Source organism: Melospiza georgiana, chromosome 13, assembly GCF_028018845.1.
Source record: "Melospiza georgiana isolate bMelGeo1 chromosome 13, bMelGeo1.pri, whole genome shotgun sequence".
NCBI lineage: Eukaryota > Metazoa > Chordata > Aves > Passeriformes > Passerellidae > Melospiza > Melospiza georgiana.
Window position 1 is genome coordinate 14,374,091 of NC_080442.1, and position 22,419 is coordinate 14,396,509.

Here is a 22,419-nt window from a genome sequence, read left to right on the forward strand (position 1 = left end):
GGTATTATTATGCTTTGTGGGAAACAGAGCCATAATTAGAAAAGCTCATAATTTTGGAGGAAAATATGAAATGCATTGAGGTGTTTCCCTCCCATTTCTCCTGCGTTCAGTAATTGATCTCTCCTTTTCTGCAGCTCATTGGTGACAAGGTGGGTGGCAGGGCTGGAGTGACAGCAGCCAGCCAGGGCTGTGCTCCTGAGCAGCACTGAGCAGCAGGGCCCATTCAGTGGGGGCTGTGAGTGAATATCCACACACCCCACCCGAACTGGGGCGTGGAGACCTTTCACAGAGCCAAACCCTGACCTCTGCAGATCTCACATTGCAGTGTATTCAGTGTAAAACCCTTTTCCCCCACTTCAAGCTGTGTATTCAGTGTAAAACTCTTTTTCCCCCACTTCACTTTCCCCCAGACCAGGTAGCAGCCATGTCCCTGTCTGGCAATGTGGCATGGTGTGGCTCTGGCCCTTTGCCCTGTGCTCTCTCCTCCTAATTTGTTTTTGGATCTTGCCAACACAATCCCTTCATAGTAAACCGACAGCACAGAGGACAGACAGCTATTGTTTTGATAAGACAGCTATTTTTTTGATATCCAGATTGATTCCATAAGCATTTTATCTATACCTGCCAGCAATCAGGCAGCAACACCAATAATTACACTTAATACCTGTAGAGCTCTTTACATTGTATTTGTTATCTGCATTACTAATCCTGTTTATCAGGTGTAATTGAAGGTGCAATCAAATATTGCACTTTCCCTTCTATTAAGGCCAGATTCTGGCTTTTGTAAGCAAATTTCATTAGCAGAAGTGGTGGAAGGAGGGGGAGGTAAGGGCTGTTTGTGGCTGGCCAGCTGTCACCAGCGGGGAGCAGCAGCCACCAGCCTGCTGTCACTGCACACCTTGAGAGGTGGCACTGCCCAGCCAGACTCAAATCCTCGCCCCTCAGGCTTGTTTAACCCCTGACAGGCATGAAAGCTGCTCCCTTCTGGCTCCTGCTAGGAGATGGACACCTCCAAGGACAGATCAGCTGGGGCTCCTCATGCAGACAGTGCAGGAGGGATCAGGGGGACACTCGAGTGTGTGTGAGTGCTGTGTTTGCCCCCCATGCCTGTGTGTCTGTGTGTGGAGGGAGCCCTAAAACCACCCTGAAAGCTCTGAGTGACCCTCCCCAGGTCCCACAGCACCCCGTGGTGCCCAGTGCCTCTCACAGTAAGTGCCAGGCATGTAAGCCCGGCTCTGGCAGAGCCATGAAATATGCACTGTTTGTGTATTTTTAGAGTCCTGCTTTGCCTCTAATTACCTTCCTTTCACTCCAAAGCCTGTGAGCCATCCCAGAGGCTGCTCCTTCACCACTTGACTCCTTGTTTTGCTCTGTGCACCTTCCCCACAGCATCTGAGTGCTGCTGAAGGAGGGAACCCTGCTTTGCCCAGCTCTGCACCTCAGTGCAAGGGTCCCTGGTGTCTGCTTCATGCAGGGAGGCAAAAGAGAAACTGCTGAGGTGGGATAAAAGAGGAAAATGGCTTGATTTTGACTGTGGGGCTCTGCTCCATTCACATGGATTGGCCAGATCTCCCATCCCACCCTGCTTCACACAGATTGTGAGCTTTCCACTGCGCTCAGTGAGTTTATGGGGTTAGATCAAGCTCTCTTTGCCTGTGTAGTTGTGTTGGTTAATACACCTTCATGATCAGCCTTTGCACAGCCCCCTATTTCCCTGGGATATAAGTGCTTATATAATTTTATCCATCTCCATGCCAGGCACTTATTCATTGCAGCTCTGCTTTGTTTTTGAGCTCCTTGCGGCTCCGAGGCAGGCGGATTGCTGCAGATTTCGTTAATGTGCTCTCCTGAACAGAAAGATGTGAGGCCTCCCCATCCTGCTGCCTTGCATGTCAGGCAGCCCACGAGGGTCCCTGCTGGCACCATCTGGCACCAGGGAAAATGGCTCAGCCTGGCTGAGGTACCTGGATGCGGGCAGCAGTGATTAACAGAGGGAGCACAGGAGGGTGCAGAGGTAATTAGAAACTCTGGTAATCACAATGCATTAGCAAAGAACACCTCCCAGCTTTATTGCCTCCCTCTCTGCTCATTCTGCAGTGAGGTTTAATGCACGTTTACCTGAATTAGATCTCTGCTGCGTGGGAAACAATAGGAGGATGGAAACAAGCCCCCAGTGTCCCTGCCATGTCTCTCCTCTCTTCCAATCCTTCCTGCAAGTGGAAGGGGACATGAGGCAGAGCAGCCTCCCTCCAACAGCCCCTGGGATGGAGCTGGGACTGCCCCAAGCCCTTTCTACCCCAAACCCTTTCCAGGACTGCCCCAGCCCTTTCCAGGACTGCCCCAGCCCTTTTCTTCCTAAGCATGACTCAGGCATGGATCTGACACCTGCAAACAGAGCTCCTGTGATCAGAGGAATTTGAACTATTAATGAGCTGGAGGACCCACAGAAGCAGTGACAGGCAAGCAAGCAGTGCTCAGTGGCATGGTGATAGACCGGCTCTTTTTAGCTTTGCCAAGGCCTTGATACTTGGCCTGTAATGTGCAGGAGTTCTGGTAATAATTTGACTTCTGAAGTGCTCCCACATCAAAGTGATTGGTGTGCTGTACCAAACAAAAAATGCAATTAAGCTAATGTACTGTGCAAGGGAGAATAAAGCTGAACCTCAGATTCGAGTTCCAATTTTTATGAGTGGGTGTAAAAAGAAAAAAAAAAAAGGTTTGAATTAATCACCTACTTCTTTTTCCTTATGGAAGCGATGCCACCAGTGCAGTCACAGGAACTGTATCAGCAAGCCATCAGATAAACAGAGAATTTACAGGCCCCATTTGGAATGCTGTCAATTAGTACAAGCACAGCTGAGCTGGAGATTCACGTCAGGTGGGCTGAGGGGGTGCAGTAACATACAGGCCAGGGAGGAAAGGTGGGATATGTGTCTGGAGGAACCCTGGAAACAGGCAAAGGAGTGACAGTCTCTAGTGCTTATACAGCCTGGAGGGGCCAGTAGTGCCAGTGCTGGTTTACAGGTGGGGAAACTGAGGCACAGAGATGGAATTTGGCTTTCCAGATGTCACCTGCTGACAGAGGCAGGGTGGCTGGCTGAGTTTCACTTCCACTTCTCTGCTCAAGCATAAGGAATTTATGCTGCCCTGTAAATCTGCCTTTGTTTTGTTTCTGAAAAGCCTGTGGAGCCATGCTGCTGTGTAGTTTTAGGTTAGGAGAAGCAGCAATGAAAATCTGTCAGTGAAAATATTGCTCTCATTATCTGGACTAATTTGGGCACCTCTGCATGGAGAGATGTTGCTGGGTGTGGACATGCCCCCATGTGCACTGGGAAGGTTGCCTGAGGAGCTGCATGCTTTGCTCCTCAGTAAGACACCTCCTCATGTTACTGCTTATCTCTTTTAATAACACAGAATGGTGGGGATGGATTTCCAGGGCAGACTGTGTTCCATGCTGCTGTGTCCACATGGTCTCTTTCCAGCACCAAATTGCATGGACAGTTGGATATTTCCCGCTACTCTCCTGGCAATGAGCTCACAAATTATAAACACAAGGGAATTTTAAACAGAACAAGCTTTTCCCAGAATTTTGTCTGAATCATGGCCCGGGGAGATGAGAGGGGTCTCAAATGTCGCAATGGTCTAATAATAAATGAAGTGGAGAGATGAAGGATGCTCAGTCATGCTGGGATTCCCCTCTGCTTCCAGCTAAAAAAAAAAAAAAAAAAAAGAAAAAAAGAAAAAAAAAATCCCTTGTGTAATGAAGAACTCGGCTACAGAACTGCAACACTTAGACTCTGGGCTGGATTTTATTACCGTGATGAAATTACACAAGCATTGCTTCTCTCTCCCTGCCCGCTGTGCAGCTCCTCGCTCTCTCCGCTGCCTCCCCTCGCTCCGCAGCCGGGCTGGGGAGCGCAGGGAAGCAGGTGGGACACGCCGGGCTCCCTCCCTCCCATCGCTGGGGCTCCTGGGCTGGCATCCCCGCGGCTGCATCATTGGCATGCGGCGCTCGGCAGGACTGCATCAGTGCTAGAGGAGATGCGAGCGCAGAGCCGCGCACCGCCCGCAGCGCCCCGGGGCCGCGCCAGGTGAGGGACGGGAGCTCCTCTGCCCCCCGGAACGCGGGGACAGCCGGGGCAGGGGGAGGAAACTCAAACAAAAGGTGAAAAAGAGATGCGCAAAGGCGCGGAGTGGGTGGCTGAGTCGGGATGGATCGGTGGGAGCTGTAGCAGGAGCTGAGTGGGGAGGGAGCTGCAGGGCTGAGTTGGGATGGATCGGAGGGAGCTGGGTCAGTGCGATGGGATCGGAGGGAGCCGCAGGGGCTGAGTTAGGATGGATCATTGGGAGCTGCAGGGGATGAGTTGGGATGGATCGGAGGGAGCTGCAGGGCTGAGTTGGGATGGATCGGAGGGAGCTGCAGGGCTGAGTTGGGATGGATCGGAGGGAGCTGGGTCAGTGCGATGGGATCGGTGGGAGCTGCAGGGCTGAGTTAGGATGGATCGGTGGGAGCTGCAGGGGATGAGTTGGGATGGATCGGAGGGAGCTGCAGGGCTGAGGTGGGATGGATCGGAGGGAGCTGCAGGGGCTGGGTCAGTGCGATGGGATTGAAGGGTCGGGGCAGCTGGGAATGATTTAAAGCAGCCCCGTTGTGCTGCCTTCGCTCTCTGCCCAGAGCTGCTGCGCTGCAGAGTTTGAACTTGAGCAGTTTGCACCGGAGCACTCCTGGTGTGTGCTCCGTCCAGGATGCACTGTCAGGGACAGGGAGGAGCTGTTTGTTTGTTTGGGGACAGGGCTGTGGTGTCCCCATGCAGCCCTGCAGGGCTGTGGTGGTGGTGATGGCACCCTGGGCTGTGAGTGTGAGTGTGCCACACCTGTGTGCACAACCCGAGCTGTCCTGCACCCACTGCCATCGTCCTCCCTTCACCCTCCTCTCCACCAGAGCCCAGCTGCAGCTAAAAATAAAAACTGCAGTCAGTCTCCCTTCTTGGGAAGGGTTAAATGAACCCACGGAGAGAAAGCAGGGCTGACTCTCTGCTCCCTGGCTGTGGTGGGATGCAGGTGCTGTGGTGACAAGTTCCCGTGCATGTGTGCATGCCCACAGCACACCCAGGCACACATCTCTGCAGGGATTGTTTTTCTTTTGGAGGACAAGTGTTGTTCAAGGGAAAATTTTATTACACGTGTCAAGCTGCTGCAATATGATCCGTGACACCAAGATCCCATTAAAATAATGGGCAAAAAGTGGCCCTGCAAGGATATTACTTGTCAGGGATGACCTCATCTGGAGAAAAAAAGGAGAAGAGTAACAGCCTGGTGGTGATAATGTTCAGGGGAGGAGCATGCAGTGCTCCGTGTGTGCTGAGGGGGATCCCTGACTGTGTTCAGCTTGGAAACTTGTAAGCACCCACTAGAGCTTATGGGGGGACTCCTGCCATGAGGAGTCAGAGTAGAAGCTTCTGGTAGGCTGAGAGAAAGTCGAGTGTCTGACATGGCAAAAAAATTGCTGTTTCATGTCTCCTCTGTGTGCCTGGTGTTATCACTTGGGGGAAGGGAGAGGAGAAGGGTTAATTCTCTGGTTTGCTTACCCAGGTACTGAACATATAACAGCTCTGCACTGATCACCCCAGGCACTGAGCCCAAGCTCTGCTGCTCATTTGGGAATACACCTCAGGGCCTCTGCCCTAAATGATGCAGGGCCCTAACACTTCATGCAGTGGGATGTCTATGGTCAGACTACAGGACAGCCTGGAGCAAGGAGTGGGAGCAGAGGCAGCATCCATGGCTTCTTCTGATCCACAATAGAAAAGCCCTCTTCCATCAGAAAGAGGAGGGGAATTCTCCCTTCACTGTAAGAGAGCCACCACAGGTAGCAGCACCCACACCGGGGCCCTGGGTCTCAAGAGGTCCTAAATAACTCCTGTTGCTGCTCCTCCTCCTTGTGGCCCTGCTGTCAAAAGCATGTCACCACTGTCACATGGACTCAGCTGGAGATCAGATCTGCAAGGACACCTTGGGTTTTCCTAACACAACTTTGCAGTTGTGCAATGTGGGTGCTGGGGAACCCTTTGGGAGCATCAGAGCCAGAACCAGAGAGCAGCTGACAGGAGACAGCCTTCCACTTCAGCTTGCCAAATTCTGAGAGCTCTGCCCCATGAAGCAGCTTTTTGCACCTATTTGTGTTCTGGAACATCTTTAAATGCAAGTCTCTGGTACCTGACAACTTCTGATTGAAGGATCTGAGCTGAGCTGGGGGTGGAAGCCCACTCAGGTTCTGAGGCAGCCCCCAGCCTGCAAGCACAGAGCTGCATGCTTCCCCAAAGTCAGCCTTGCACCTGCAGATGATTTCTGCCAACCTGGCTGCGTGCCTGCAGGCAGGGTGAGGGCCCCAGCTTCTGACAGCACAAAGTGTGAAAAATTCCACGAGGAGAGGAGGAGCACATGGGCAGGTACTTGGTACAGGAGGTGCAAGAGTCTAGTTCAGCCTGTAACTGCAGGGAAAAGGCAGAGGATGCTTGAGATGCATCCCTTCCATGCTCTGAGCTGGGAGCACTGCTTTGGGGAAATGAAGTATGAGAGATGAAAAAGGCAGGGAAATTCCCCGTGACCCATGGTGGTGCTGTCCCACCTGTGCTGCACAATGTTGGGCAAAACCTGGTGACACAGGTCTGGTGTTGAGGCTCATCCTGCAATTTCCACAGCTCCCTTCCTTCTCTGAGCCAAACGACAGCCCCAGGTGCTGCCACCTCCCCTCAGAGCTGCTGTGGGTGGCCTCTTCCTGGCCACCAAGCCCCAGGGTTGATAACAGTCCTGCTGGGGAAGCCAAAGCCAGCCTTGAAAAATCCTCTTCCTGCATCGTCAAGCTGGCAAATTGATTTTCCAGCTGAACCTCTGAAATTGTTCTCTTCTGAAGAGATTATGGAATTACTCCTGTGCTAATGAATGCTTTAATGTTACGGTGACTAAAGTCTCCATAAGGACTTTAACTGCCAAAAAGGGGGGAAAAAAAGGCATTGTAGGAAAGGGGAGACTGTGGTGGCTGGGTCAGACCTCATTTCACCATCTGGGGAAGAGGAGAGGAGGAAAATGAGAGGCAGGTGAGGAGACACACTCAGGAAAATGAGGAGAGAGAAAATGAGGAGGGAGGTGAGGCTTGCTGCGGTCTCCCAGGAAGCTGCTGAATCCATCAGGAATCCCTCCTGCATCAGTCTATCCCTCCATCTCTGCATGCAGGAAAGGTAACATGTTAAGGATTCCCTTTTCACCATCTCTCTGGCTGTACCCTGTGGCAGCAGGGATAACCCAGCCCCTGGTGAGCCAGAGCCCAGTCCTGGGGCAGGACCCCACCAAGGAGTTTGCCTTTTATTAGGGAGAGAATGTGCTTCTGGGGATGAGTCTGCATGGATCCTGCTGCTGCTCACAGAGCACAGTCTCACCTCACTTCACAAAACCCACCTTTGTTTCGCTGTAGCTCCATGGGTTGGAACCAGGTTGTCCCAGATTTGAGCAGGAGCAGAGTTAACCCCTAAGGTGGATGGGATGGGGAAGCAGTGCAGGGAAAACACCTCCACGCCACAGGAGCTGCAGTGCAAGGGGAAGGCTGGTTTCTATTTAGGTTAAGGGCTGTGCACAGAATGGGTAATCCTCTTTTCATGAATTATCCAGGGGATTAGACAGCTTTAAACTCCCCCAGGCCTCTCTGGCTGCAGCCAGGCTCGGTGGGAGCCAGGGGGGCCGTGGCTGGATGGATGGAGGGAGGGAGGGAGATGCCAGCAGGTTGCTGATGACTCATTTGGCTGCTGCCAGCCTTGCCAAGCACTCCAAGAGGTCACCAGGGGCCCAGACACAGAGTGACACAGGAGTGACGTGCAAGGGGGAAAGGGAACATCCCAATTAGGAAAGAACATGGAGCTTTATAAATAATTGCAGAGACAGGGAGCGTGGCAGCAGGCAGGAGGAGGGACAAGAGACCCGAGGCAGCAGTTTTCCAAAGTGTAATATATCCTTGCTAGACTTTTCCAAGCTGTTCCTCTAACCAGAAAAAGGGATGCTTTTGGAGCTGCAGCTGATCCATCCGAGGAGATGCTCCAAACCCTCCTGCTCGGGCTGGCTCAGCAAATGGGAATCTGGGCATGCAAGTCAGGTTCATCTGTTTGGAGGGGGAATGGATCACTGTCGATACTCCATTAAAATGTTGAAGGGAGGCCAAGAGCACAGCCCAGGGACAGTGAGGGGGTGGGGAAGAATGGCATGCAAACCAAAGGGAGGCAGGCTAGATTGCACCAAAACCTGAATGTTTCACTCCATTGTGGAGCAAGTGCCCATAGCAGATTGCTGTTCTTTACCTAATGCACAGCTGCTAGAAATAAAAGAAGCCCTGTCACTAATCTCACCCTGAGAGCCCCATTCATGCCACAGAAGAGATATTCTTAACCCTCTGCATTTGAGTCTAGAGACAAAGTTTTGGTGGGGAGATGAAGGAAAAAGGCTCAACTGTGCAGGCTGGGCTGTGGCTGACACCCAGCTCCACAGGGATGTCAAGGGGGTTCTTCCTCCTTGTGCCAAAGGCAGTGGAAAAAGCCAGCAGGGAAGACCAGCTCATGAAACAGGAACAGAGTCCTTGTGTCCTAGCTGATTTTCTGTCCATGGGTTTGTGGTGGGGCCATTCTCTTCCTGCCCTAACCTCTAGCAGCTGAGGTCTAGCTCTAAACCAGAGTGGTTTGCCTTCCTTCACTCAGTTTTCCAGGCTGTAACTAAGAAATCAGTGGGCTTTGATTTCCCCAATTCTCTTCACATTTACTGCTGCCTAGACATGTAGCCACCTTGCCCTGGAGTTACTATGAACCCTCACAGTACAGCTCTTATCCCCCAGACTCAGCCTGGTCACCCTTGTCTGGTCTATAGAAAAAAATCAAGTTTATTCATGGGGAAGCTGAGTGCACCAAGTCACTTTATTTCCCCTGCATTTAAATCAATTTATTCCTCTCTCTGCTGCTTATCCTACATAAGCTAAATCAGGATTTTGACCCTGTGTTTTCCCCTGTCCAGAACTGGGACAAACTGAAAGCCTTGTTCTCCTGTTCAGCATTCCCTCTTTTACTCATATCATCTAGAGGATGTGCTGTTTAAATAATGTCAGGGGAGCCTGAGTTGAAGAGGGAATTAAAGAACAGTCTGGGGAACAGGATGGGGAATTCTGTGTCAACTCCTGCCTTGCCCAGACACATAGGATGGGTATCAACTGTGGCTTGTTTCTGCCTGGAAACTGGAGAAAGCCTGGGTGAAATAGAGAAAGCAGAGAAGTGAAAGACCATGGAAAGTCTTTGCCTTTAATGTGAGCTAATGTCTTTCCTCCTGCGTCGAACATCCTCAATTTCCTGTTTAACTTAAAAGTCAACACATCTGTCATGTTAGCATCGCCCGCTGCCTGGTTTCCCCAAGCCACCCCCTCCCATCTGCTCCGCTCTCCTCCTCCCTCCCTGCTTCTCTCCCATTGCTCCTCAGAGCCTGGGGGTGTGTGTGTGTTCCTGCACTGGTGTTTTCTGCTGGCTGAGGGGCTTTTCCATCGCTCCTGCCTCAGTACCTGGGCGTGCTGGCAGCGGGATGATCGGCTTGGCTTGCAGAGCATTTGCTTCTAATCTCCGGCTTGTGGCATCCCAGCAGAGAGGGGCAAAGCTTGCAGGAGCAGCTCTGCGGGCTGGGCAGAGGGGAAATGGCTGGTGAATGGATGTGCTGAGAGATTTCCTAGTTCTGGTAAGCAATGATGCTTTTCTCTCTTTGGTCCTGTTCTGGGCAATCAGTGCAGATGCAGAAGAAATAGGGTTTAAAGGGGTGGGAAAGCAAAAGGAGGGAGCTGGAAAGACACAGGAAAAAAGTACCAGTGGAGCTCGTTTGGTTTGTAGTGAAGCTTTTCCAGGGGTCAATGCTAATCAAAGCAAATTAATTACTGTTAAGTGAGAGGCTGGGAATCAAGCAGATCAATGTGTGAGCCTGGGCAGTCCAGCTCTCGCTCACAGGCAGATCCATTGCCCACCCTGGATCTTTTTTTCCCTTGTGATTTCCAGCTTGGTCTGATATTTTCCATGTAGTCCTGTGTGAGCTCCTACCTGAATGCTGCTGTTTCTGCCCTGTGCTTGTTATTGCAGGAGTTGTTTCTGCCCTGTGCTTGTTATTGCAGGAGTTGTGGGAAGCAATTCATAAATTGCTGCCCCTGAGCTGATACATAAATCCTCTCAACTTTCCTAGCTGATCAACTATCTCCATCCTAAAGTCTGCATTTTTCACTGAAGCCAGTCCCTAAATTCTGCCAAGAGGTGCAGATAAATGTTGCATATTTATATTGTATAAATATAAATATGCAGATAAATAAATTTGGAAGGAAGAGGGTCTCACTGGACACTCTGTGGGGACCATGGGCTGTCTGATGTCCTGGACATGGGATTATTCCAAATGAGAGGTTTGCATGTCAGTGTCTCACAGGATTCTCAAAATAGGTGTCCTGCATCTCAGCTGAGTGACAGCAGAGCTCTTATACCAGGGATGAATTTAGGGCCCTTGTTTAAAGAGGATCAGGGAATAATAAACCTAAGAGCAGCCTTTGCAATCTGGCTGTATTGAATCTGCAAAGGTCTGTACATAACAAAAAAAAAGGAGAAATGTAGCAGGGGAGCTTTGGCAATTTTTCTAACAGGTTTAAAGATATGACCTTCTTGACAGACCTGTGTTTCACACAAAAACTGATGCAGGATTTGGGCATACCAAACCATTTTTTTTCTAGATTTATGTATGGCAAGCAGAATTAGAACTAGTTCTGGAGAACATTTCAGAGCTGACTTGTTTATAAAAATATTCCTCTCATGATGTATTCATGCAGAAACCTCCACTTGCTGAAAACTCACACATTTCCTACTCTTTGATGTTAGATGCTGTGGCAATGAGAGTAAGTCACTTTGGGGTTTGTGATTATTTTAGAGCAACCTAGACATTTCAAGCACCAGTTTTATTATATTTAAAGAAAAAGATCCTCCTCTCTTCAGCAGCAGGTTTTGACTTGGAGTTTTGTTTCAAGTGTGTGCAGGGGGACAATCTTTTCACTAAATCTGTGTGGTTAGCAGAGGGTGAAGAGAACACAGGGAACTGGAAGGGGCTTTGCATGACTAAATCCCAGCACAGGGCAAGAAGGAAAGAGTGCAGGTGCAGGAATTGCCCAGTTTGTTTTATTTGGGGGTTGATAATATGAGGAAATCATCTTAGACAGGACAGCTTTTGCGTCCTTTAACCAAAATACCATGGTTTGAAATTCCTTCATGTTACCTGGAACATTGCTTCTGAACACCAGTAATGTCTATAAATTATTTTTCTTGTTGAATTTTCTTCTAAAACCTGCAGTAATGTTGATGGCAGAGTGTCTCTGCTGTCAGTTTGGTGTTGTGAGCACTCATTCAGTCTGAGGTGCTGGCCAATGGTGACTGTGCTTTCCTGTCCCTCTGCAGTGCTGCCTGGCACAGTTAATTTCCCCTGTTTAATTAATGGCTCTGTAATATTTATAAAGAAAAAAACCTCATACCCATCTGCGATAACTTTGGTGCTTCTGCCAAGATGAAATTCTAGGGCCAAATGAATATTACAATATGCTGGATATAGAGATGTTTATAAAGTTCCAAATTTCCTGAGCCATCCTGATTTGATAATGGGGAAGTGAAGGACTGATCCTAAGCTCTGTCTCTGGACATAAACAGGATGGAATGTGGTACAGAATTAATGAATTTTATGACTTTAATTGAATTCTAGTGTTTTTGGGTTATAAAGGGTGGATTTCCCTTGTGAAAAAAAAATCCATTTGGTGAGGCCAGGGAGAAATATGGGATCTTAAATGAAGAATACTCCAGATCATTCCTGTGATGGCACTTGGCATCAGTCATCATCTCTTCAAGACAAGGCAATCAAGAAGATGGAAGATGAAACCTTTCCTTGCCAAGGGAGACTTCCACATTATTTGATTGAAATTGGAATCCTGTCACCTCATGCTTGTCTCTCCAGGTTTTTCTTACCACATCTGCTAAATTCCCAGCAGCTATTTGTGCTTGAAGTGAGCCCTTCCTCCCTCACAGCCCATCTGCTCAGCCTGTGAGTTCTCCCCCTGCAGTCACAACGTAGTGAGCAGGGTTATGGCAGAGGAAACTCACTGGTGTAGGGGAGAAGGGAGGTGGGATTGGCTGAGGTGGCCTTGGCTGTGCTGAATTTGAAAGAGGAGCTGGGTTAAAACTGAGGGAGGAACCTCTTATGAATGAGATTTTAGTCAGAGAAAGGGAGCTGGGGAGCTCAGGCCACTTTGAGGACAATTGTTTTTCTAGTACTGTCCTAGGGAATCTTTACAAATAGATGTCAGAGAGTCTCCAATATCTAAGGTGACAACTCACCTGGGCATGTTCCTGACTGCCCTAATGCCAGGAGGGAGAAGAAATTACAGCTTCTCTTGCTTGGAGGAGGTTGAAATGTGAGAGCACTGTAGGTATTCTAATCTCCCTCATTAAAGTTGGAGGGGTCACAGGTCTTCAGAGATGTTTGGTGCTCATCTTTGTGTGTCAAACGTGGAGATATAGCAGATAGAGAGGGATGCAATCAAGATCTACAAAGTCGTGATGTGGAGGAGACAGCAGGGCTGCTGATTTCTCAAATCCCAGACCCAGGCAACATCAGGACAGGCTAAGAGAAGCCAGGTACAGCTCCAAGACACCTCTTGGTATGTGTCAGGTCTGATGCTGGGCAGGCTCCTCCAGGAGCTGCTGCAGGGCAGTGAGGGCTCATTTCTCACTGATTCACTATTTCCAGCCAAACTCGGTGTTTTGTTGGGCTTCACGGCAGCTCTTATGGAAGATGAGTTTGCAGGAATCTGGAATTCAGCAGCTCCCAGCTGGGTGATGGATGGATTTGTCCAAGCCCTGGTTCCCAGCACAGCAGCTGCCCCCTTGGCCTCTAGGCTGGGAGTAAGGCATGGTGTGCTCTGAGCAGCACTGCAACGTGGAGATTTTCCCATTCCTGGCCTGGAGATAACCCCTGTGGGGTGTTCCGTAAAAAGTGACAGGTCAACAGATCCCTGCAGGATGTTTTTCACCTGGGGAAAGGGCTGTGGGAGCCAATCTGCTTGTGCACATGACAGGCTCCACAGCCCTCCTGCTCTCTGCAGGTGAACTGAAGGCCAGGGCACAAGTGGTGTCTCAGGGATTGCTCCCACCACATCCCTCTGGCAGCAGGGAAAATCCTGCCTCCTCCAAGGGACGCTTCTCCTGCCCTCTGTGCCAGGTGGTCAGCCTGCTGCAGATTAACTGCTGTAATTATTGCAGCTTACAGGTTCCTGACCTCCTGAATTCATATCTGAGCCCTTCTCAGGCATGCAGGGCTCTCCTGGTGTCTCCTCTCTGCCTTGACACTCAGAGGAGAGCCCATAGAGGGGGTGGTGGTGAAATTTTTGAGGAACATCACTTATTTTGCAGTTCCTTAGGCAGTCATGATCCTCCATCCTTGTCCTGCAGCTCCTGTGAGTCACACTCCCATGGGGAGCAGCACATCTGGGGAATCAGGTTAGAGGCAGATCAGATTTGATGCCTCCAAGGGGATGATTGAGGGTTTGGGAGACAAGAATGGAAGCCTGCAAAATTCTTCTCCAGCTGTACTTGGCACAGAGGGTGTGTTGCACAGATGGATAAAAGTTACTACTGAGGGATAAAAGTTCTTTTAGATTTATAAACTATCCTGGGTGAGTGGATCCTGATGTCATTCTCAGGGCTGTAAATCCAGTAAAATAAGTAAAATTTCTCTGGCCTTATACCAGAACAAGACCTAGATGGGCTACTATGAGAGATACAGCACCTTCTAATGCAGTAAAACAAAAAGTGTAAATTCTGCTCTGTACACAAAGTCCAGGGCTCTCTCTCACCTGATAGATGGGAAGCAAGAGAAGATGTGTGGCCACAAGAGGTGTGGGCTTTTTACAAAATGGCAGCTGATTCTCAAATGCTTCCAGCACCCTACAAAGGAGGAAATCTGACCCAAATTCCTCTCATCTGCTTCCACTGAGAGCCAGTGGGATCAGCCATTTCTTGGGGGGGGTTCATTTGTCCTTCTACACCCCCAAACCAATGCACTTGCAACCCAGTGCATTTCAGAGTTTCATCAGGACTGTTTCATTGCAGCAATCTAGTGTGCATTAATTATAAGCCTGTGTAAAGGAGGTGTTAAATGATTTATTCCTAGACCCAGATTGAGAAATCCCAGTGGTTTCTTCTCCTGATGTGTAGCTGCTGTTGAAAAAGTCAGACTTGCTGGCATTGAGGAGGAGATGAGGAGTATTTTCTCTTGCAGTTCAGCCCCAGAATTGCTGGGCTTGGTGCAGGCTGAGAGCCCCTGGTGAGCCAAGGCAAGCTGGGACCAGCATGGAAGGAGCAGGGAGCCCATCTCCAGCACATGCATGACAAATCCTGCTGTCACCACTGCCAGACACTGGCCTTTGGGGACTCTGGTGATGCCCTGACGTTGGGACACCCTTGGGAAGATGGGGAATGCCTTTTTACATTCTCAGAGCCAGAGGATGGGAATTAAGAGTCATTTTAATTAGTCTTGTACTTACTATTTATCAGTAATTTATCAGTAATTTACTATTTATTAATAAATAAATAATACATTTATTTATTTTATAAATATATTTATAAATATATATTAAATATAATATATAATATATATTATATATTATATAATATATAATATATAATATATAACATATAACATATAACATATAACATATAATATAATATATATTATATATTATATATTATATATTATATATTATATATTATATATTATATATTATATATTATATATTATATATTATATATTATATATTATATATTATATATTATATATTATATATTATATATTATATTATATATTATATATTATATATTACATATTATATAATATATATTATATATTGCATATTATATATTACATATTATATAATATATATTATATATTGCATATTATATATTACATATTATATATTATATATTATATATTATTTATTATATGTTATATATTATATATTATATATTATATATTATACATTATATATTATACATTATACATTATTATAATATTTAGTTTATATATTTATTTATTTTATAAATAAATTTATAAATTTTTTTTCTATAAAGCATATAATGTTTTATATGGTGATAAAAAGCATTTATCACCATATGCTTTTGGTGTGTTTTTTTTTTCTTCTTCTTTTAGATAAGAGTGTTTAGGGTTGGTTATTAGTATCTATTTTATAGTTCTAGCAAGAGAGGATCCTTTGTTCTTAGGAGCTAAGACAGTGCTGGGTACTGGGGATTTTGCAGAGATCAGGGGCTCTTGGAAACATTCATAGACCATTTCTGACCAGAAAGCATTTGGTGTTGTGAGACGATTTTGGAAATCAGGCATGACTACACCAGGTCACTTTGGGGTCTCTCCTTAAGGCTTTATTTCCAAGCTATCCTCCGAAAGCATCTATAAAATAGATACTAATAACCAACCCTAAACACCCTTATCTAAAAGAAGAAGAAAAACACCACCAAAAGCATATGGTGATAAAAGCTTTTTATCACCATAGGAAGCATTATATGCTTTATATAAGTGAATTTTATAAATTTATTTATGCTACCAACAGAGTCTGTGCTGAATGCTGCACAGCCAAGCCACGACAGATGATGTCCTTTCAACTCCTGTAATCCCTCTGACACACACAGGACAGGCACTAAGGGAATGAGGAAAGATTAGGAAAAGCCTGATTTTACCCCTTGCAAATTCTGCAAAGTCTTGTCTGTAGCTAAAGTTTACACCCTGCCTGCCTTAAAACCTGAAAGAAATGGGAGAGAGCTCAAGTCCTGCTGACTCACAGTTACAGGGTGCTGAGCACAGCAATTTCCCAGCTATCAGTAGGAAAGGAAGGAATATTTACACCTGGGAAGATTTACATCAGGGAATTTGGAAGGGAGGAATGAAAAACGTGGTGCTTCAAAGCCATGCTCTTTGAAAGCTGTCACAGCCAGAGCAGAGGGCTGAAACAGGGCTCACATTTGGCTCCCTCCAGAGCAAACGTGTAGAGGAGGCAAGTTCTGAGGATGGAGAGAGGCTTGGTGAGGATGAGAGCCCTCATCCCCCCTCACCCACTCTGTGCCAGGCAGCTGCTGCTGGTCCCTGCTGTTCCAGGCCATGCAGCTGATTAAATATTGAAAGGGTTTCCTTGCTGCTGCTTGAAAAGCTTCTGTCTGGATGAAAATGAAGTGATGTGAGGACAAGTTTGTGCTGGTGAAATTATGCCTGTTTGAATACATCTGGCCATCCCATGCAAACAGACCCAAAACAGCTCTGTGGGTTTCAATGAAAAGGCACCATCAGGACGTGGGTTTGGGCTCCTCATTTCCAGAGCCAAGGTGTGGGAGTGCTCAGGGAGGTGGGGATTGCAGATGGGGGTCAGGCTGAGCTGTCACAGACCTGGTGGCATCCAGAGGCTGCCAGAGGTGCTCCAAGGCTGGCTGTGATGGGAGCCAACACCTGAGGTCTGTGTGAGCACACAGCAGCTCCAGGCTCAGCTCCCAGACCCTGGGACAGACCCAGGGATGGTGGAAATGCAGGCAGAGAGAGGAGAGGGATTTGTGATGGGTTATAGGATAAAGGCAGAGGCCAAAAGTGTGAGAGATTGAGAGGGTTGATCTGTGGGCTGTGACTGCAGGGACTGTCACAGCAGCACAGCTTGGCCTGAGGCATTCTGTCACTTTATGCTGTCAGAAAAGACACATTTCAGCAGGAAAGCTGCCCTCATTGTCTGAGTGTCCAAAACAGGCATGCAAATCTGTCCTGTGATCAAAGGAAAACTTTGGGGAAATGTCTCTGATCTCATTAGTGTAAGTATAAACAGAGAAAAGATATCAACTTGATTAAAATGCTGCTGTAATCTGCAGAGATGGGGGATAATCTGTCCTGAAAGCACCAGGCAGCCCTGGCAGGGAGGACATCCAGCCTGGAGGAGCAGGACAGGATGGGTAAAGAGCTGCTGGTCCCTCTGGGTCATGCAGAGGTTCAGACAGGGGAAGAAGAGAGGATTTTTATCCTTCCTGCAAAGGGAATTTAACCCTTGCACTGGACTGCATTTATTTTAATACATAATCATCACTGAGAATTGATTTCTGCTTGTTTTATCTATAAATTAGGTCAGATTTTGTCATCATTTTATGAAATATTTCGAGAGTTTGATGGTTGCATCCTATGGGAGAGAAATCTAGAAATGCCTGTGAGTAAACAGCTTTGCTTACTCACAGCCTGAGTGCACTGGCCAACATTTGCTACACAAAAGAAAGCATTTAGCAGCTATTTTTTTTCCAATGATAAGGAAAAAAGAGCTATTTATCTTCCTTGCTCAGACCGAGGTGATATGTCCACAGCAGAATGTGCATTTTCATTATTCTTTGGACCTAATTGAAACTTGATTTCAAAAATTACATGAATCAGTTCAGTTTATGGGAGTCATTAAGCAGTTTGTAAGTGGTTTTTTAGTGTTTCATGACAGTTGTTAATTGCATTTGATTAGATGAACATAGTCACAGCAGGGCTGATGGATGGGTTCTCATCTGAGCAAATCTGGATTAATATATAGCCCTAAGGAAGTGGTCCATAACATAATTGAAATAAAATTAAAAATCAAGATTTCTATTAAAATGAGATGTGTGTTCATAGTGAAAGTCATTTGCTATGATTTTGGCATCTTTTCCATTCTTTCAGAGCAACTAGTGCTTCAATTTCAATTATTTTTTCATAATTATAAGAAAAGTTTTTGCACTGGGAAATATTCCATCTGGAAGATTTCCAAAAGAAAATATTTCTTTTGACATTTAAATATCAAATTCTGAAACAGTTTTGTATTCCTACTAGATTTAGATAAGCTGTTTGATTAAAAAAACAATCAGAATTTCCATCTCCCAACAGTGTACTGAAAAATGCAGGACCTCACTGTAATTATTTAATTAACTGTTGTCAAGGGGTTTTTCCTCTCCTATGTGCTATGAAATAATACCATGATTTTTGGCAGGCTCACAGCATCTGAGCCCATGTGGCTCAGCAGAAATGCACAGCAAGTAAGAAAGAAAATGAAGTTTGTGCTGCACAACTTTTCACTCAAATGGGAAGGAATGCCCAGCCTGATGTGATGGTTCACAAGGGTCTTAGGATGAGGGAAGAGATGAGGATCTGATTCCATGTTTCAGAATGCTTGATTTATTATTTTATGCTCTATATTACATTAAAACTATACTAAAAGAATAGAAGAAAGGATTTCATCAGAAGGCTGGCTAAGAATAGAATAGCAAAGAATGATAACAAAGGTTTGTGGCTCGGACTCTGTCTGAGCCAGCTGACTGTGATTGGCCATTAATTAGAAACAACCACATGAGACCAATCCCAGATGCACCTGTTGCATTCCACAGCAGCAGATAATCAATGTTTACATTTGTTCCTGAGGCCTCTCAGCTTCTCAGGAGGAAAAATCCTAAGGAAAGGATTTTTCATAAGAGATGTCTGTGACCACCCATGGACACCCAGGGATATCCGCAGATACCCAGGGAGCTGCAGGGGCCTCAGTGGCCTCTCACAGCAGCAAAAGCAGCAGCTCCTTGCCCTGCCTTTCACAGCAGCTCCTTGCCCTGCCTTAGCAGCACGTGGGAGGTGGCAGCTGGTGGATCCCTGCCCTGTGGGGGCACTGGGGATAACGGAGCTGCTTCCCTGATTAACTCTGGCAGCGGCTGCTGAGTTAATTAGTGGGCAGATATAGGATACTGGGCATTACTAATTTGTCCACAGATGCAGCTTGGAGCTGAGTGGGTTTGGGAGGAATTTCATCCCTGCTGAAATAATTAGCGAAAAAATAATTTTCAATATCTGTTTTGAAATGTTTCAAATTCCTGTTTGAGCAGGAATTTCTTCTGCTCTTTCCACTGTGAGACTCCATCATGAGGTTCAATCTACATGAGATTTCAGCTCAGAATCTTCCTGCATGGCTGCATTTCACATCCATCCGGCTCATGCTTGGACTTGTGCCTTGCCCTTGACAGGCATGGTCATTCAGGTTTCATCTTCTCACTAGGAAGGGAAAATCTTGCTTGCTCCAAGTGAGGAAGATCCAGCTAAACACGAGAGGTGCCTAGAAATAATTCATTTACTGTGGTTGCAGTAGCAGTGGCTTGTTCTGACCAGTCATGTGTGGATAAAACACATCAAGGCAGAGATCTCCCAGGATCCAGCTGATATGGAAAGGACAAGCAGGACCCTCAATCAAAGCCTTTAGTAATTTCACAGGTTTGCATGAACTCAGGGCATCCCAGTGAGAGTTCCTGTCCTTGCAGCTGGAACAGAGCTGTAACCAAATGTTCATTTTGGCAGTGGCCATGGCATGATCTGTGCATCAGCAGCTCCATTTCCTGCTGGCTCCAGGTAGGCAGATGTTTTCTTTGGGAGTGTTTTGGATTGGGATTTTGTGCCCCTGCTGCACCTGCTTTCATCAGATTCTTCTTCTATAGGACATCAGAGATAGAATCTTCTGAGTGGATATGGAAAATAGGTGGAGTAAAAAGGGGGAAAGGTTGAAAATGGAGTTACCTGTTAGTTACTACTCAGTTACTCATCACAGAAAAGAGGTTTTCTTCCTTTTTTCCTCAGTGATTTCTGGATCAAATGTGCATATCACACTTTACCAAGCAAGCTTGTTTTGCATGCTTATGCAGAACATTTCTTGCTTGAAGATGGAGTCAATTACTGTGCATGTATTTACCCAGCCCAAGGAGCCTGCCAGGCTCCCATCTATATTTCATCAGCCTCAGCCCTCCCTGAGGCTTGCAGCACTTTGCTCTGCCTGCAGTGAAGGGCTCCTGCACTGCAAAAGCAGCAATGACTCAAGAGAAACACACAGACAGTTAAAGTTCCCTGGATTTAACATCTCCTGGCAGCCTTGGCCTTATCCCCTTAATGCTGGGTGGCATTTGGATGCTCTTTTTCAGCAGCCAGGTACCACCTGATGTTTAATCTACCTGCCACTGGGCTGATGCAGAGAACAAGCTGCTCCTCACACCCTGTGCAAGTTGGAAGCCAACAGCAGCACTCACCCCCTCCTGCCATGCTGTGGTGTCTTTTCCATCATTAATTCATAGAAGGGTTAAAGAAATGTCTCTTAAAACTTCTGGCTCAGTGGTACAGCCAGTGCAGGCTCACACTTGCAGGTTTCTGCCAGCAATTTGATTTTCAGCAGCCCTGCTGATGAGGTTTCTGTCTATTCCCTCAAGATGCTGTCCTTCATTCCCTAAAATGTTGCTGTCATTAAGCTTTGTCTAAACATCAGCATCAGTTTGAATTTCAGACTTTGGCATCTGCTGCAAACGTCCCAACAGAGCTGGGTCCAGCTGCAGAGTCCCTTTGTACCACCCAGAGAAGCCAATGGGTTCATGGAAAAAAGAAATTCCCCATCTTCTCTTTGAAGAACCTGTTCCTTCCCTCTGGTCAAAGAATCTTCATCCAAAACTTTAATTCTCAGAAGAAAAGGGATCTGTTCTGGACAAATTAGAAATGTTTGAGGAGCAAATGTTTGCATTTGTCCATTTATACTAATAATTACTGAAGCCACTACAGAACTCTGAATCAGGGAAAACCAGCCAAATTCTCAAGTATTACTCATGTAAAAAAAAAGCATTATTAGCACCTGTTTTTTCATAGAAAACACCTCTTTTTTCATAGAAAACCACTCTATTTTTTGATGCTTCTTCCTTCTATTTTTTGATGCTTCTTCCTATGTTATCAGCCTGATGAAACAAACAAGGAAAGACTAGAAAACAGATTGATTTTTTAACCTTCAAAATTATTCCCCTGATTTCTAACGGATTCCCCATTTCCTGGGCTCTTAGTCAGAATCATGTGGAGGAAACAATGTCTGTTCCTCTCAGCAGGGATGCAGAAGGATTGGGGATTTTTGTGGATTTTTGGAAGGGATGCAGAAAAGAGAGGTAAGGTGTTTTTTTCCTCAAGTAACAGAAAGGCTTTCCAATAGTGACTCCATTTTTTTTATTATTTTGATTTTACTTTAGGATTGAAATACAGTGGGTCTTGATGGTATTTGAGCCCATCTGTGTTCATGTGTGATTTCTTTACATTGCTTTTATCATGGAAAGAATAAATGACACATTAGAGTTAAATTTTCAGTCACTGATAGTGCAGTTGGCCTCAAGCCAAAGGAATAATTGTGTGTATCTATGCACTGCATATCTCTGAAATCTCCAGCTCACATTGCTCTGGGATCCCAACACAGGTGATTTTGTTGCAGTTAATACCTGCTGTAATTAGGAACCTAATTAAATGTCCTCTGATCTTACCCCTCTCAGAGTCAAACAGCTCAGGGGGCTGATTCAGATTCTCCAATTCTCTCTTTCTCTTCACATGGTCTCCTACAGCAAAGCACAGGTGATTTTTAGCACCCTTTGAATATAGACACTGCTCAGGGGCAAACAGACCAGCAGCATGAGCCAAAGTCACTGCTAAGTTCCTAAAAAGTAATGTGTAAAAAAAATAAATCCCACAGAATGACTGAGCTAGGAAGGAGCAGAGAGGACAGGAAAGCTGGAAACCATGGCCACGTTTAGCAGAAATGCAGCAGTGCTGAGCCATCTGTGGCAGCACAGTGGGTGATTTGTCAGGTTGGAGTGGGAACCAGGAGCTCTCTGTGCCTGGGGCAGGTGCTGAGGGTGCTGTGCAGGAGGATCAGCAGCTCTGCCTTCACTTGGCAGCCAGGGTTACTCTACCAGAAGAAATCAGCCCTGTCCCCGAGCCAAGGGAGCTCTGTGCATGATGTCATGCTGCAGGGGAACCCCTTGCTGCAGAGACCACACTCAGTGCTTGTGGTGCTGTTTGCAGGGGTCTCAGGATGAGGGAAGAGATGGGAATTTTGACTCTGTGTTTTATAAGGCTGATTTATTATTTTATGATACTTATATTATATTATATTATATTATATTATATTATATTATATTATATTATATTATATATATTATATTTATAATATATATAATATAAATATATATAATTATAGATAATATCATTATATATAATAGATATAATTTATAGTAAATATATTATCTATATATAAAGATATATATTAATATATAATTATATATAAAATACCTTATACTTAAATTATAATTATATATAGAATATAAATTATATATAATAGATATAATTTATATTAAATATATTGTCTATTTATATATAAATGTAATATATTTATAAAGATATTTCTATTATATATATAATGTCTTATATTTATATATTATTATATTATATTATATTATA

General features: G+C 45.9%; 1 protein-coding gene across 3 annotated transcripts in view; it reads left to right on the forward strand.

Annotated features, from left to right (window-relative positions):
* Positions 1-4,008: 4,008 nt before the first annotated feature.
* The window catches only part of SV2B (synaptic vesicle glycoprotein 2B), a 60,671-nt gene continuing 42,260 nt past the window's right edge, over positions 4,009-22,419 (forward strand). The window contains exon 1 of one of the 3 annotated variants that reach the window (XM_058033700.1): positions 4,009-4,091. The gene's annotated coding sequence lies outside the window, so the exon portion shown is untranslated. Of the gene's footprint in view, positions 4,166-9,487; positions 9,754-22,419 lie in introns of those variants that run through there. The other 2 variants (XM_058033699.1, XM_058033698.1) reach the window with 2 other exon arrangements.